The sequence below is a fragment of the Tachypleus tridentatus genome, chromosome 4, assembly GCF_004210375.1.
Source record: "Tachypleus tridentatus isolate NWPU-2018 chromosome 4, ASM421037v1, whole genome shotgun sequence".
Lineage (NCBI taxonomy): Eukaryota > Metazoa > Arthropoda > Merostomata > Xiphosura > Limulidae > Tachypleus > Tachypleus tridentatus.
In genome coordinates, this window is record NC_134828.1 from 37,000,478 (window position 1) to 37,018,502 (window position 18,025).

At 32.0% G+C, this 18,025-nt stretch overlaps 1 long non-coding RNA gene across 1 annotated transcript; it reads right to left on the reverse strand.

Moving 5' to 3' along the window:
• Window positions 1–10,249: 10,249 nt before the first annotated feature.
• Window positions 10,250–17,800, reverse strand: LOC143248305 (uncharacterized). The gene is made up of 4 exons (XR_013026889.1): window positions 17,707–17,800; window positions 11,896–11,947; window positions 10,785–10,889; window positions 10,250–10,309 (listed from the first exon to the last, which is right to left on the reverse strand). It is a non-coding gene; the product is annotated as an uncharacterized LOC143248305 (long non-coding RNA).
• Window positions 17,801–18,025: the final 225 nt, after the last annotated feature.

An 18,025-nucleotide genomic window follows, 5' to 3' on the forward strand; every position in this document is an offset into this window, starting at 1 on the left:
TAAGAAAAATACACACACTTCCTGAATGAATTTGTAATTGTTTTCCAAATTACACTTAAAATGCAACCTCTTTACGATCGATAGAACTATATACAATTTACCAAAGACACACAGTTAAGCCTAGTATAATTGTAATGCATGTACGATATTTATAAGGGATTTTTTAACTCGTTTTGTAGCTCACTATATAATAACCTAAATTAATTTAGGTGTGAATAATACTGAGGAATTTTGAACAGATGAAAATGAGGTCCACAGTGACTACGTCACAGATAATGTTTTCAATTTTATTTTTGGTAAAATACACGAAATCAGAAAAAAAAATTGATATAATACAGTTAATTTCACCAACACAAATAAGCAATCATAAAAAAACATTTATTCTGTCACAGAAATAAAAAAATGGCATAAAGAAACATTTGTTATCGAAAATACAAAACAAAATTTGGATCGCCATCTGCCGATAAGTAATATACACTTCGGTAATTTCACAGGTAATTTCAAATGGGAACATTTAACACTTAAAAATAGCTCTCTTTACTTGGAGAAAATTTATAAATTTTCAAATAATTTGAATTTTAAAACTGATGTTTCTTGCTTCTAATTTTGAAATATTTATTTTACACAAATCATTCTCAGTTTAGAACAAAACGACGAATAAATACTTACCATAACCAATGGGCTACTCTTTTACTAAATAATAGTAGGATTTATCGTTACATTATAATGCCCCCACCTCTGAAAGAGCGAACATGTTTTGTGTGACAGAGATTAGAACCCGCGACCCTCAGATTATGAGTCGAATACCTAAACTACCGTATACATTTATACACGTGATATTATTATAAAAATATCAACAGCTCTAACTTTATTCACTGTCTGAAGTATTTTTCTTTGCGAAGTATTTAGATTTAAATTTATTTTGACAATTAGTCTTTCTGTGTCAGAATTGTTTGGTTATAATTACGTTTAACTTCTTTGGTTCATCAAAAACACTAAACATTTGTCATGCTCCACATTTTGTGGTGTAGTACAACAAGTATCATGTGTTTTCTACTGAGCAGATCTGAGCTTGTTTTTAATACCAATATGTTCTCAAGTATAAAGTCAAGTTTGTCCTTGTAAAATAAAAGAAAGAATTTATTAGAATTAGGGACTTTTCATAATTGTTTAGTTTCTTACATTTCCTAAAGTTGTAAGTTAATCTAAGCCTTCAGCCACAGTAGTATTTAACTTAACGTGATTTTCACTTAACTTTGGTCGAACCATTATTATTTTCTAGGGAAGTAACGTTCACCTTTAAAAGGGTTTTATTAAAGAATTTTGGAAGAGTTGACTTGTGCTTTAATTATAAATTACTTAACATTGCTTTGCTGAAGTTAATAGTGCTGCATTTGTGATTTATAATGGTTTTACTAATCTTCATTGAATAACATTTATGTTTTAACTTTTAAGAAGATGGGCATTTGTTTGTTTTCATTTTAGTGACAGTACAATTTACAGAGTAGAGGAAACACGTAACTAATGAGAATTCAATCAAAGTTTAACAATAATCGTGCATGTTCGACGCACCCAGTTGCCCTTGTTTTTTATGTTTTTATTTTGTGATTGTATTATTGTTTGTTTCTGTGAATATACATTTTTATCTTGGTAGTTCTTTAGACTTCATGTGGAGACCTAAGAGATGCTCAGTCACACTATGTAACCAAGTATATCACATATATCTAGTCAGTAGGCCTAACTGACTACTCAGTAGAATAAAACATTCTACGGAAAAAGCCTTAGGGGTCATAAGAGTGACTGTCAAATTTCATTATACGATTAGTCTATGATTCGGCGGAGGGTGAATACGGTATAATTGATGCCTTCTTTCTAATCTTCCTGGCCTGGAATCACCGGGTGATTAAGGCACTCAACTCGTAATCCGAGGGTCACAGGTTCGAATTCCCGTCACACCAAAACATGCTCGCCCTTTCAGCCGTGGACTCGTTATAATGTGACCGTCAATCTCTCAATGTTTTGTTAAAAGAGTAGTCCAAGAGTTCGCGATGGGTGGTAATATCAGACGAGCTGCTCTTCCTCTAGGATTTCCGATGACTCTAGATAAAGATTTCAAAGTTTTCATAAAGATCAAATATTTATAATGTTTTATATACTTAAAAATCATAAATGAATCTTAAAGGTTTTTGAATGTTCTAAATATTCATTCAAATTTTCTCTCAATAGCCACCCTTTCTGTGCAAACAGTGAAAGAATGTAAAGATGCAACTGTTCCTTTTCTCTTTTATACTACACATATGAGGTTGAACTAGGTAGTGGATGTTCCCTCCCCCTCAAACACAATTTGTGTTTTACTTCTGCTAGTACTTAAAAAACAAAAAACGCCCTAGCATTCTACATTAATGAACCACCACATTCGAGTCGAAGTACTTGGGTTGCCCCCCGCTGGTACAGCGGTATGTCTTCGGATTTACAACGCTAAAATCAGGGGTTCGATTCCCCTCAGTGGGTTGAGCAGATCGCCCTTTGTGGCTTTGCTATACGAAAACCACCACACCTGGTACTGGGTATTTGTTTAAGGGGCTAAATTTTTTTCATTTATGTACTTATCTTATAAAGAAAATGTACAACCAGATATTGTTCACAACAAAGCAATTGTCCCCACTGTGGTGTAATGAAACAATACATACAATCAGACACTATTGACAGCAAATGATTTACCTCCATTGCTTGCTTTAGTCTCCACTGGAGTTCTTCATTTTCCATCGATAATCGATATTTTGACTTAACTTCTTTCTGAAACTCTTCCTTCAGCTGTATACTTTCACTTCTTAACTGTCTGCAAGTTGAAATATGAAAATCAAACTTAGTCAGACCACAGTTTCTATCTAACGAGTTTCTTGAACAAAGCAAAACAGATCTAGTTTGTTCTTTGTACAAGTTAATCTTATTTTATTATTATTTTCATGACATATATTGTCAGAAATAATATCTGACAACTGATGGATTATAAACCAGGTACAAATTATTTTAGTATAGAACTATTTATGGTATGTCAGACAGCTGAAAATTCCCAGTTTTGAGCTAATGCTTAAACTAAGGAATTTTCAGTGATGGGACAAATATCATATCTTAATGTATAATGTATAGTTTCAGAGCAAAACCTGTTTTATATTGGTGGCTGTGTTAAAATCGTTTCATGTTTCTGCAGATATAGTTTTATTAAAAACAAATAACCTCCACATGCATGCATTACAAAATTTGATCCTTAAAGATGTGGTGTTTACATACTCTGTAACAACATAACAAGTCTAGATAGTTGTTTGATTCTAATAATGAGCTGTCATGTTTACATAGTTCATAGTAACATGTTTATAATCAAAGTCATTGGTGGAATAAGTGTTCTATTTCTATACACACTTTTACAAAACACGTTTTGAACTGTGTTATACTCGATTAAATTATGATTAGTTCTTTTATCAGATTAGACAGTATTTGACAAGATGAGATGAAATATAGTAATTTGAGTCTGTACTATTAACAACTAATAAGTCAAGTTTACGATCTTATGTTTACTCATGAACAACTTAAGTGATTAAGTCATAAATATAGTTAACAGTAATTTTACAGAAGTCACGAGAGTAATCATTGAAATGGCACTCTCTGTTGTAATCATTAATTTTACACTGTCTGTTGTAATCATTAAAATGTCACTATCTGCTGAGCTGTCGTAATAATTGATCTCAGAACCTGTCTACAGTAAAAGTTGCTGTTGTTTTATTTTAGAATTAATTTGTGATTTTATGTTTAATAAATATTTTACTTTTAAGATTTCTATATTTTACTTTCAGTATTGTCAAATTATAGAAGAACATGGTTAAACTATAGTCTAAGAGAGATACTGAAAAAAGTAAATTAAAATTATCGAATTATTTCATTGAAACTAAAAGTAATTCATAGATTACTTAAGACAATTAGCTAAATAGAAACACTCATTGTTCTAAAAAAACAAAAGTTAAACCCATAATAGACTAAATCAATGACACTCTCATGGGATATCTTAAGCCTCATTATGACATTATGTTGGATGAAATGAGGATAAAATAAATCATATCACAGACGTTAACACTGCTGTTTCCCCTCATTATGTTAAACAATTAGATACAAAAAGTAACTTAATCTAAACTGGATATATTCTTAATGGATTATAATTGAAACAAATACACATAGTTATGATTAATTCACTTGTGTCAAGGAAAATGTAGTTCACTACAGAGTTACAGTAAATGAATAACAACAGTTGGCACCAGCTTTTTTGTGTCAAGGAGAAAGCAATAAAACGTAATATCAAATTAAAATCTCAAAAGGTTCTTACAAATAATTGTTGTTTTAATTTAATTTTTAACAATAACTGTACAAGCAATAACAATATCAATGCAAATAAACTTGGAATTAAATCAGGAGAATGAGAAGACACTCCTTAATTATGATTGTGGTGTTTGCTGTTTGGTCATACGTTTACAGTTAACCTGTAAACTGGTAATCGTATTTGATCACAACTTCAAATGATTTAGTTTACTTTGGACTTAGCAGTAGTCTAGTTGCTGGAACTCCTTTTACCTCTCAGTTCGAACTTTCTCGTCCAACATCGCTTGTAAATCTTCGTTTCTGGCCTTTAACTTCTGAATTTCTTTTCTTGCTGATGATAACTCATTCAACTAGTGATTTAATAAAAAACAAACTTTAATTTGAAATATATACAAATAAATTTGTTTACATATTCTATAATAATGTAACAATTCTAAAAGATGGCTCTTTGATCCTAACAATGTGATAGTGTGTTTAACAACATATATATAGTCTCGAATAATGTAACAAGTCTATACGGCTCACTGATGCTAACAATATGTTGTTTTTATTTGACTATACTTAAATAGGTAATAAATCTACATAGCCATTTGATTGTAATGAATAACTATCTTGCTTAGCTATGTTTATAATATTATTATAATAAGTCTAGATCACTATTTGATCCTGACCATGTTAAACTGTGTTACTTAACACAATACAATAATGTAGTATAGCTGTCTATATTTCTTTTTTTTTTGAGATACTTAAACCCTAAATAAATATTGCAACAAAAAACAATAAAAAAGTAAAAATAACCTCTTCCTGCATTTCCAGGTTTTCTTTACGAAGGCGATGTACGTCTCCAACCTTGAATTCAAGCACAGTTTTAAAACTTTCGACTTCTTGTTCAAGATACCAATTCTGATCAAGAATCCTCTGCAAAGAAAATGTATTCCTTTTATTTCAACACGTATAACTAATGGCATGTTTGATGATGTAGTTTTACTCACACAGATGTGTTTTTATTTTGGACGAGCAATTAGCCCTTTTGTAGCTTTGTGCAAATATTCATAAAAAACAGACAAACAAACAAACATTGTAGCTTCTTCTCTCATATCTTTATATGTAAGTAATAATATAATCATCCATGATTTAGTGTGATTTATTTTTTGTTTTAAACATAATAAAACTCACTAATGATATTAACATATCACACCAGATTAAACATTAAATACAATATTAAAAATTTAAGTGTATTCTATAGATAAATCCACTGACTTTATTTGAGTGTTTTTTGTTTGTGTTTTTTAGTAGAGGTATAAAATCATTAATATACACAGGTATTAAAATTATTCCATTATTTAGTGTGGACAAAAATGAATATTTTAGCAAACATTAGCTTGTCACATCAGAAAATTTCTAGAATTGTATCTCTTTCATAAAATTACTCCACTAGAGGGCATTAAAATAATGAAGTAAAAAATAATATCATTACTGGGTAGCTGCTTGACCAAGTTAAGCGACAATGAGTCTCATCTATCAGGCTTCGTTGTTAAAACTCAATACCGATGAAGTTTACCTATTTCTAAAGTCCTGGATTTGGTTATAAACAATTTCAGTTTATAATGACAAATGCAACATATTGGAGAATGAAATAGTAATCATTCTTAAAAAACAAAACAAAACACACTTACCAGTAATATACAAGTTGATTTTCGAAAATTATATATTTTATTTATGCCATGTTGCTTATAAGACTTTCTTAAGAAAACAAGTTTAAAATAGAAAAGTTAATAATATGGAATATCTTTTATTTAAAGAAAACAGAAAATTAAGCCATAGAAATATTTTTGACAAACTTACTTCAAAGTAGGAAAATTGAAATAATTTTAGTATTGTTTCCACAAAATTGGTAATCAGTTGAAAAAAAAAACATCCAGACAAAATTTTGTAAATGAATTTTCTAATTTTATGAAATAAAGTTGTATATTATCATTATTATTATTGGTTTAATACTGTAGTTGTTTAAATATGTTCTTCTAAGTGCCTATCTCATGTATCAACCTATATTTGCTATTCTACACAATGAGCTAGTTGCGATCTGCCCACCACAGGTGATGAATTTTTAGTGTTATAAGCCTGCAAAATTATCACTGAACCACTGAAGGCCCTATTCTAGTAGTCAGATACCAGTCAGAGATCATACCTGTAGTTTGGTGTCGGTGTCTGTCCGCAGATTGCTTTTCATCTGCTTCTGTAGGTCTTGTAGCTGCTGCTTTAAGATGTCTAGAGCTTTCTCGTGGCTCTCTGAAGCCTGTTGCATCTGTTTTGCAAAGCCGTTCTTTAATTCTGTTGAAAAGAAAAACAAAGATATTGCAGAACCACTCAACAAATACAGCCATGACAAAAGCCATCTCAATATCAATTTTTGTCTTTTTTGCATTTGCCTTTAAACCTCGAACCTAAGCATTAACATCATTTGATGATAGTTAATTTTTAATAAATGTTTCAAAAATCTAACCAAGCTGTAACAGACAAACAAAAACCTTTTCCTCTCCAGTGATATAATAAAGATTCTAACCTATACAAATGTAAAACTCAGTACTACTAAGACTTTCATACAAAAGTATGTATTTCAGCTGACACACCTAACAGAAATTAATCATTGTTCAGGCCTAACTTCAGGTATCCTGTGGATCTGGAAAGAATGAGTTACGATGTTACTGGTGCTACCTTAACGAACAGTTACTGACAATAAATATGACTAATGTAAACTGAAGGAATGGTTACTGACAACAAGTATGACTGATGTCAACTGAAAGAATGATTGCTTACAACAACTATGACCAATGTTAACTGAAAGAATGGTTACTGACAACAGATATGAATAATTTCAATTGAAGAAATTGTTACTGACAACAAATATGACTGATTTCAACTGAAAGAATGGCCACTCACAGCACATATGACTGATGTTAACTGAAGGTATAGTTACTGACAACAAATATGATTGATATCAGCTGAAAGAATGGTTAGTAACAACTGGTAGCTCACCCTTCTAAAATACTTCTCATAATTTTGAAATTTAAAATAGACTTTCAACATTTTTACCAACAGTCGAAAGTGTCATTAACAATACAAATAATTAATCCTAATATCCAACTTGTCATTATAAGTCATAACTAAAAATGTCAGTGAGTTGCGACTGAAAGATTAGGAAGAGAAAGCAAGAAGAAAGTGAAAACCCTAAGACGTCCGCTGAGAAAAACTTGTAATTATATCTGTGTTAATGAGGTACAATTAATGTACAAATGAAGACAAAAAATACAAAACTTTCAAACAGATGCCAAAATAAATAACAATAAGTTATGTAAATAATATAAATAATAATAAATAATGGCAAATAACGTAAATAATGATCCTTTGAAAAACCATTAGAAAATTTTCCACACACCATAAAAATTAACCAAGAAAAACAAGAAATAAAAACTGAAACTGGAGTAATATCAGAAAACAATATTTAATAATTGGTTTGTTTAGAATTATGTGCAAAGATACATGAGGGCGCTCTGTGCTAATTATCCCTTATGTCGCAGCGTAAAGAAAAGGTAGCTATTCATCACCACCCACTGCCAATTCTTTTTATCAACGAGAAGTGAGATTGACTGTGATATTATAATGTCCCCATGGATGAAGGGCAAGCATGTTTGGTGTGAGGGGGATTTGAACCTATGAATTTCACATAACGAGTTAAGTGCCTTAGCCATGCCAGGCCTAATAATTCATCAAACAAAATATGAGAAATATTGGAAACCAATGAATGAATAAAGATTCCACATATAAACATCAAAAACCAATGAATGAAAATAAAGTCAACATAAACACATCAGAAACCTGTGAATGTCAGCAACAGATGAATAAAAGAAACCCCTAAATGGAGACGAAAATAAGAATGAAATAATAGGATCCCATGAATAATAATAAGTACTTATTTATCACAGACATTAAATAAAATTTACTATTCTTGTGAAGTAATTTTAAAATAAAAATAACAGTCAACAACAACAATTAGGCGTTACTGAATAAGAAAGCAAATCTGCCCCCCAAAATAACCATTTCGGTTCATTTAATAACCACTAGGTGATATTCAGTGAACTTATTACTCTTTATTATGCTGCCGAACTCGCTAATTAATGTTTTATTTCCAAATACTTTTAGAAATCTGAAATGTGTTTCGTTATTTGGATACATGAAATATTCTTTATGTCTTTTAACTTTTGATCTGAAAAGTCTCCATCATGAACATAAATATGTACCAATAAATTAACACAATGACGCATAAAAGTTTCCTACCTGTACTGATATTTCTATTTTTAAAGCGGTGCTTTAGATATGTTAACCTAATATATTCTTCCTTTTCTATTTATAAAGAGAGTAGAATTTCAAAGGAAAAACAACATTATGAGATGTAGATCTATAGTATTTCATCCTTTAATTCACAATAACAATGCTTTATGAGTTTAATTGCACATAAGTTTTTTATGTTTGAATATCAACAAAGGTTACCTTCAATTTCACGATTGTGTAGTTCTTTCAAAGATGCAACTTTTGAATGTTTTCGTTCTGGACATCTTTAGCGGACTGTGCATGGATATTTTTCAAGTCTTCAATCTTCAGGAAAATATGAAATGCAATTCATTTAAACTGCTATCAAGTGTTTTTAAGCATAAATAATATATTTTGTTGTTTGTTATTTTAAAACAAGAGATGACGCCACTAAAGTGTTATGGTAACCACCTTTTCTTTTCTAATTTCGCACAAAGCTACACGAGAGTTATCTGCGCTGCTTGTCTCTACTTTAGCACTGTAAGACTGGAGGGAAGACAGCTAGTCTTCACCATCCACCGCCAACTCTTTGGCTACTCTTTTACCAACGAATAATGGGAATGGCATTCACATTATAACGCTCCCACGGCTGACAGGGCAAGCGTGTTTGGTGTGACGAGAATTCGAATTCACGACCCTCGGATTACTAGTCGAGAGCCTTAACCACCTGGCCACGCCAGACCTAACCAATTTTTGAGACTAAGTTTACAACTTTAGACCGCGGTTCCTTCATTAAGTCAACTTGCTTGGAACTAAAACGATAAAACTAAATAAACTCTCAAATATAAATTAAAATCGAGTCATAATTCATAAGTTCTCTTCTTATTTTGTATCATTATTAGAATATGGTCTAAGAAACAGCTCTTATACCAGGCTAATACTTTAACTGAGACAAAGTTCCTTCTATATAAATCTAAGTGTTTGAAAGTAAAGACGAAATTGCGGTATCCAAAGAAAAAACTTTTTTTTTGTTCAAACTATTAAATCATATTACGAAAAAAAACAAACCAAATTTCACAAATATGAATTCAATGCAATTAATTAATAATGATTTGGTTTGTTTTGAATTTTGCGCAAAGCTACACGAGAGCTATCTGTGCTAATCATCCCTAATTTAGCAGTGTAAGACAAGAGGGAAGGCAGCAAGTCACCACCGTCCACCGCCAACTCTTGAGCTACTCTTTTACCAACGAATAGTGACATTAACCGAAACATAATAACGCCCACATGGTTGAAAGAGCGAGCATGTTTTGTGTGACGGGAATTAAAAACGAAGCACATACAGAAGTTACATCTATCAAACCTACTTCATTAACTTAAGCCTAAATAATCAAGCTCACTTCATTCAATTAAGCCTAAATACTTAAACTTGTGTTCTACAAATGTTTTTAGATTAACATCTGTTGTACTCGACCAGTGAAGTATCAGATGAAAATTTAAGAAAACGAATAAGTTTAAGAATTTCATTATGATTGGTAACGAGAAATCAGTAACTCTGAAAGTGTTATTAAACTCACCTCTTTGTCATACTCAGCTCGTAATTTTCTAAATTCTTCCTGGTGGTTAAAGGCCACTAAAATAAATAATAGTTGTTGCTGTTTACACACATTTTACTTCAACCGAAATAAAGTGCCTTAAAGAACCTGTAATTCCATTTACTGTAAGATATTAAGCTTACAAGATTTATAGTAACGAAAACAGAAGAAGCAAATAGATCTATACTAACCACAACTAATTCTTGGATAACTCTTTCACCAACAGATAGTGCAATTGATTGTCTCTTTATATCGAACACACAGTGGAAAGCACAAGCATGTTCGATGATTGAGATTTAAACCATGGCTCACAAATTGTGAGTCAGTGGGCAGAATAGAGACAATCCATTGTATGATCTTTTGTTTCATTTTGTTAGCTCTAACTCTCCTAAAATATGCTATAAACTCAAAATTAACGGTTAGGTCTGTTATCCATCTAAATGTTCGTAACAGACATTAGGTTTATCTCATACTGAGAATGACTTTAATGTGACAATTTGGAAGAAAACTTACACGTTTCGGTCTCTTCTTTGTGCGTTGCTGTCAGCTTCGAATTCAGTTCTTGTATTTCCTCCGTACGGTTTCGCCTCAGTTGTTCTAATTGCGTTCCGTAATCTCCTAGATAAAAGAACAGTGTCTTTAATAGCTCTATATTTTCAAATTCTTATCGTTTTGCGATTTTTATAATCTGGTCCAGCATTTCGCACAGTGTAGGGGCGGTTAGGGTAGTGTCAATAGCGTAAGAATGCAAAATGAAGATTTTTTATTATTTATTAATTTATAGAAATAATAAGAAAGAACTACAACAGACAAATTTAATGTACGTGCCTCGTCTCTTAATTCAATCACAAGGGGGTAAGGAAGCACAAGAAACTATATTTATTAAAGCAGATTTGTTTGATTTTGAATTTCGCGCAACGCTACACGAGGGCTTTCTGCGCTAGCCATCCCTAATTTAGCAGTGTAAGACGAGAGAGAAGGCAACTAGTCATCATTACCCACAGCTAAGTCTTGGGCTACTCTTTTACCAACGAATAATGGGATTGACCGTCACATTATAACGCCCCTATGGCTGAAAGGACAAGCATATTTGATATGACGGGGATTTGAACCCGCGACCCTCATATTACGAGTCGAGCGCCCTAACCACCTGTTCATATTACTAGATATACACACACGTCAAACTCTTATCCTATACATTCCGGAAACTAAATTCAGAATCTGTACACTGTGGCGACTAAAATCAAGGTCTCTGTACTTCGGAATGTAAAATCAGAGTACATTAACTCAGACAATTAAAAGATCTGAATTTTTTAATATCCGGAAAGGTAGAGTATAATCGTATTTGGAACACGTGAATAACATAAATCATGATATAATGGGCGTGAGGTAAGGCATGTCATTGGCGTCTGCAATGGAGGGGTCAAGAAGGGCATTTCCTCCCTGGAACATTAGAAACACAATTCTTTCTTTCTTCATTCAGCATATTTACGTGAGTTTCTATTCAATTCACAATATCACTATACTGATATTTAGAGTGATAAATTTCTCCGGGCGTCTTTGAAGCGGGTGCTTCACTTTCTTAATAATAACTTCATGCAACGAAAATATTTAACCAACATACTTTGCTGAGCTCTCCATTCCAATAAAGTGCTTGAGTGGGACAACGCATCCAACTGGAAATAAACAACGATTAACAATTAACAAGCATGTAAATTATAAATAATTAAGAAATTATTACAAAAATAATTACACATGTTAAATAATGTCCCACGAATTCAAAAGTGTAGAATTCACGGTATCTAATCTTTTTCCTTTTTTATGGGGAAAAGTAATTTCTCGAATAGAACAGGTGAGAAATTTTATTATGCTTTAAGCTAAGTTTTCTAAAATAAAAAACGAATAAACACTTAAATAATGGAAATTATTATTGTTGAATTATATTGCTAGTTTTGTTGCAACTCTTATCTACATCAAATAAAAATGTTACTGCTGGCTACATTCAACGAAACGACGGTTAAGTAACCAGTGTAGAGTTAACAAATAACTTTGACAGTGCTGTTGTTCGTTAGGTGTCAAGATTTACACCACATTATATATACCATATATCATATTCACATGATGCGATATACTGTTTCAGGTGTGTATAAGTGCATAGTTTTGCTACTTAATTTAAAAGTATTCCCTTTAATATTCCTCTTCCAACAGGTGAAGGGTTTATCTACATGCTTTCTTACATACCTCAATCAGTTTATTTGTCGTTTAATTCACAAAATAATTTATGTAGATGTGTATTGGTATAATATTTGTAATATATTATCTTTCTATAAGCCTTATCGTGATACTTTTAAGTTATGAGCAAAAAACTACTCGGGACGCAAGGGATACGAACACTTTCTGTCGTAACTGGAGTTATGTTGAAAGAGAATAAAATTTATATAATACGTTCAAAAATCTTTACAGTAAAGGTAATCAGTTTCTAAATGCTGGTAACTTTACACGTGGTTTGGGGTTCACCACGTTAATATTTGGTAACACACACATGCGAGTGAGACGGCATTACGAGAAGTTACTGAAAATCTTTCCCACCACTGAGAGTCTATTTTAACACCGTATTCACTATATGGGAGGACAGTTGTATATTATCTTGTTGGAAATTGTATAGTCCCCCCATCCCCCCTGGAATAACAGTAGTTATAATCCTTGACTTATTAAATTTGATCACGTTGTTCAACAAGATACGGAAAATGGAAAGCCAACTTCAAAGAAAATTTTAAATTTTAGCCTCACCATAATGGCTCATAAAATGTCTTTAAGTTGGTTGTTGTTGTTTTGGAACAGCCCTTTTTTCTTTCTTATTTTTGTCTTTATTTCTAGGATCATTAAATAAAATATGTCAAATGATTGACTTAAGATTATCAGAATCTCAATAGCAATATTCTGCAAAGACAAAAATTCATATAATAGTTTTAATTCTCAGTGTAAAAAATTTGAAGCTCTTACTTATTTCACCAACCAGTTAAACATGCAAATCTCTTGTGCTGAGATACAAACGTTAACACTTTTACACTTAAAATGTATTTTTGATAGGTATCTATCTCCTATCACACAAAGCTATCTCAATTACTCTTTGCACTCTAAGCTTTGCTGAAAAATATTTTTGTAATTAGTGCATCAGTCTTTATACCCTATCAACTTTATGCTTTTTCTAAACGTGCATATCATGTGACTGTTCTCCACCAGTAGTGGCACATCTGTCTCCCTCTACTATTCCTTCTTACTCCTCACTTTCAAGAATTGACCTGTTCTAAGTGAAGAACACCAGCCATGAGGAGGGTGGATGTGAATTACCAATGGGAAATTATATTTTGATGTCAAAAAATAACTTCTGATGTGGTATTATCTTCACTCTATAAAGGTAAAAGGGTCAGTTAAGAAGCACAGCAGAATTACTAACTATCCAGAATGAACAGATGTACTCTGAGATGAATAAAGCCCATAAATGGGGTACTTCTGGAACAGGTATGTTCTTTACACAGGAAGGTGGGAATGAAAGTAGAATGTGTGAAAAATGGAACAATAGGTTCAAGCATTAGTCATGTATAAATAAATGTAAGTACAATGAACTATATACTTTCTCACCCTCAACAGTACAGATTCTATAACTCATTTGTAACCACAAGATTGTGGATAAGGCATGTAGACCAATATACACACACACACACACACCAACAATCAACTGTAAGTAGAATACCATCATTGTTTGTTCTCTTGTCTTCCTGAGAGACAATCAGTCACACTATGATGGTGTTACAGAACAGTTGCCATCTCTATTTTTCATTTTGGGGGATTTTAACAGACACTCCCCTGTGGAGTAGTACTAATATATACATGAGGGATTGTTTCATTGAAAATATGTTCTCGGATCACAACCTATCTCTCTTCAGTAGTGGTTCTTTTCCCTATTTCCATGCACCTAGTCAGTCTTTTACTGCTGTGGATCTACGTATCTATCTGTTCCCCTTCACTTTTCTTGGAGAGATGACAATGGTAAGTGGTACAGTGAAACTACCCATTGTTTTAAGAGAGAATGGCTGTGGTCAGTGCCCTCTTACTTAAGTGCCATGGTGGAAGTTGGACCAGATTGACTGACTTTTTTTACCACTCTTTTGGAACTTGGTCCTGCAGTCCTCAGTCTTCCATCTGTTAACAACTGCATGGAGGCAGTAAGTAATTGCATAATTCAAGCAGCTGCCAGTATGCCAACTGTATAACATTTCAAAAAAGTTATTTTCTCATTCTTTAGTAAGAAGAGGTATCATCCAATTTTCACAACATCAGTAATTGTAAAAAACATTACAATGTATCTAAGAATGGTTTTGTAATAGTATTGACATCATTGTTGTTTAATGAAAGGAGAGATCAAAAGAAATCTGTATGTATGTCATATCGAAAGAAATAATAGTGTCTGTAACTATTTGTTAACAACAGCTTAGCATTCTTATGTTAGTTCCTGTTAAACTATGTTGAAGCATACTAAATAACCCTATCCATCTGTTAACAGGATTAAAAATTATATATTTCTATATCAGTTCCTGTTGAACAAGTCAGAAATTGTGTTATCATCAAGATTAAAAGTGATGTAACATTAACAGTTGCCTGTTGAAATGTCTAGGAATATGTTAAACAGTTTCTTTCAAGGTTAAACATTGGTTCATGTTATACAATCTTGAGTTAAACAGCTGATACCAAAACTAAACGTTATTTTCAACAAAATTCATACATAGTAAACAGCTGGTTCAAAACCTAAACAAACATGAGACACACAGTTGCCACCACTTCTAAGCATTGCTTCCTGTTGAACACAAGTAACACATATTAAAAGCTGTTACCAAGATTTGTTAATTTCTTCTATACTCTTTGTGTTGAATTTCTTTAAACAGAGAGTGAGATTGTCATTGAATGGTTTGTAAAGATGATCTCATTTTGTTTTTTTCTCTTAAATATACAGATCTTTTTTAGGCATCATTACTGGCATTTCCAGATCTACATTTGGTGCTGACGTACATTACAAATGCACTGAGAGCTCTTTCTATTTACATTTTAATTATTTCTATCTTTCTTGGTACAAACACTACCTTTCAGGGTCAATTCCTACATTTGAGATGTCTATACTCTGACATTACAAACGACATTACTCGTTATTTCTAGACATCAGAATTATCCCAACAACACCAATAAAAAGGCTAAACTTGCCACATTCTTCATTGCAAGCTGTCTCTGGTCTAAAGACAAACCACATAGTGACAGAGATCCTTTAGTCTTTACATACCTTCCTTCAACTAGACAGAGTAGTAGAACTATCCAATGCAACATTACCTTACTGACAAGAGAAAACACATCTCTCGACATTTTTATCACTCCACTTTCAGTTTCTTTCAAATGTAAAAGGAATTTCAAAGACTGTCCAGTAAATTCCAAATTACAGACAGAATCAATCACCTTCACTTGTACAAACTGACAGAACTGGTCTGTGTTGGCGAGCTATTTGTCTTGCATGTGATTATATCACTAACTTATCGAATCTCTCCAGTTCTACCTTTCACGTAAAAGGCCAATTTAAATCCGACTGCATTACTTATTTATTTGCTTTACTGGACGTAAACATCTCTGAATTGTATGCAATGACACCCTTAAACCCTCAGATCCCAAACACCTCAACTTTCCAAATCACAATGGCATTGGTGACATGAGTGTACTGGGATTATGACATGATCCCCACAAAAAAGTATCATTGCAAAATCCAAGAACATAAACTTATATTTAACTAAATTTTTGCACCACATGGAATTAATAAATGTTTTTAAAGTGATTATTATCTTCCTTGTATTTCACTTTTCCACTCCTGTTACCATGACATCATATACATATATTCCCTGATCAATATTCTTTTCACTATAAAATTATTTTTTTACTGATGGAAAAATGTTATTTACAGAGTTGTGAGAGCATCATACAATTTTTTATATATTTTTTTTCGTTTGTGTGTGCTATAAATGAAACTAGTAATAAACTGTCAATGACATGTATAATAGTTTTTATTTTCTTTATACAAACAGACAAAGAAAGATCAAAGCTCTTGCACATCAATTAAAAGTACAAAAGATGTTTGTTCTGAGATTTTTTTTCAAATAATTTATGAACAAACTTATATAAATTAGTGACAGGATATGATGACTCTGGAATTAGTGTATCCAGTGTAGTTAAACTGAATGAACAATTATCAGTGTTAGATTTTACTTCTTACAGTAGAGTTACCCTGGATGAAATAATGTCTCCATTAATAAATAATATGAAATTGAAAAGTCCCCTTATTCATATAATGCTAATCATAGTACAATATATATGCACCACTTACATATTAGATTTGTTTCTTTTATATAACTTCTGTTTGTGTATGTATGTGGTTTATTAAGAAATTCCAACTTTTAGTAACATGTGCACTGTTGCAACAAGGAAAATATATAGAGGATAATGCAACTGAAAATAACGCACTTTGCAACTTAATTATTCAGATATGTTTATATGAAATTTAGTAGTCGAGTCACATTTATAAAAATAATTTATATGATCCCAGTGAATTAACACGCAAAGTCTATCCAATTTATAAGATTTAAATTGGAAAACGGTCAGCAAAGTATAGTGATGTGTTTTAAACTATTTTGATACACCAATTGCTTCCACAAATTCCAAATAAACTTTATCATAAACCTAATTTTGTTGGTGAACAATGAAATATTAGATACAACTGCATGTGTGTGAAAGTCAGCACCTGTGTGTGTAATCTTATAGAAGAAAGTACATTTGTTTTATTCATGACATTTACTTTTCTCATAACGTTTTCAAATGCATTTGGGAACACAAACTCATCCACATAAGAAAAAGCCTCGAATTAAGACAAATAATATTTACGTTTTAAAATTTCTCTGATCATCTTTTCAGGTGAAATTAAGAGCATGGTCATTTCTATACACAACCAGAAAAAATTGTTTCCATAAATCTAAAATGCAGAGATTATACAATTAATCTGAGAGTTACCAATGGGGGTCATCAAATCCATTAGTTGCAAAAAGTTGGGTACACTATAAACCAAACATCTGAGTAAACTGAGGGTTCAGTACATTATAAACAAAAATTTAGAGTATAAAGAGGGTTGAGTACACTTTACTAAGATAATTCTGAATAATTACTTTACACAACTGTCTTACAATAGAAACTTTTCCAATAGGAACTGTGTTTGACCATCAGACATTATTTGACTGTAACAATATTGTGATGTATCAACCTCTCGATATTAAGATCATTGTTTTATTCTAGTTAGAGATCATCCATTATTGTTAGAGTCTAACATATAAAATTAATAACTAGTACTCACATTCTGTACAGATCCCGGCCTAGCATAATTGTAAAATCCCTCTACGGGCCAAGTCTCATCCACCTTTGCTTTTGAAGCTCGGTGCTTGTTTCTGAATAAAGAAATCACATCAGACCAAAAATTTATTATCTAAGGTTTTTAACATCGTGTTTGTCTAAAAATTCTTCATATACTATTTAGTTACTACATTATTTAATATAGATTGAGAACTTTCTCGGTTTACTCAGGATAGGTTGGTGTGGGGGAGAAAATTTGACAATACACTTTCGTATACTCAGACAAATTGCATAGCTTAATATCAGTTCACTAAGGTCTTTTA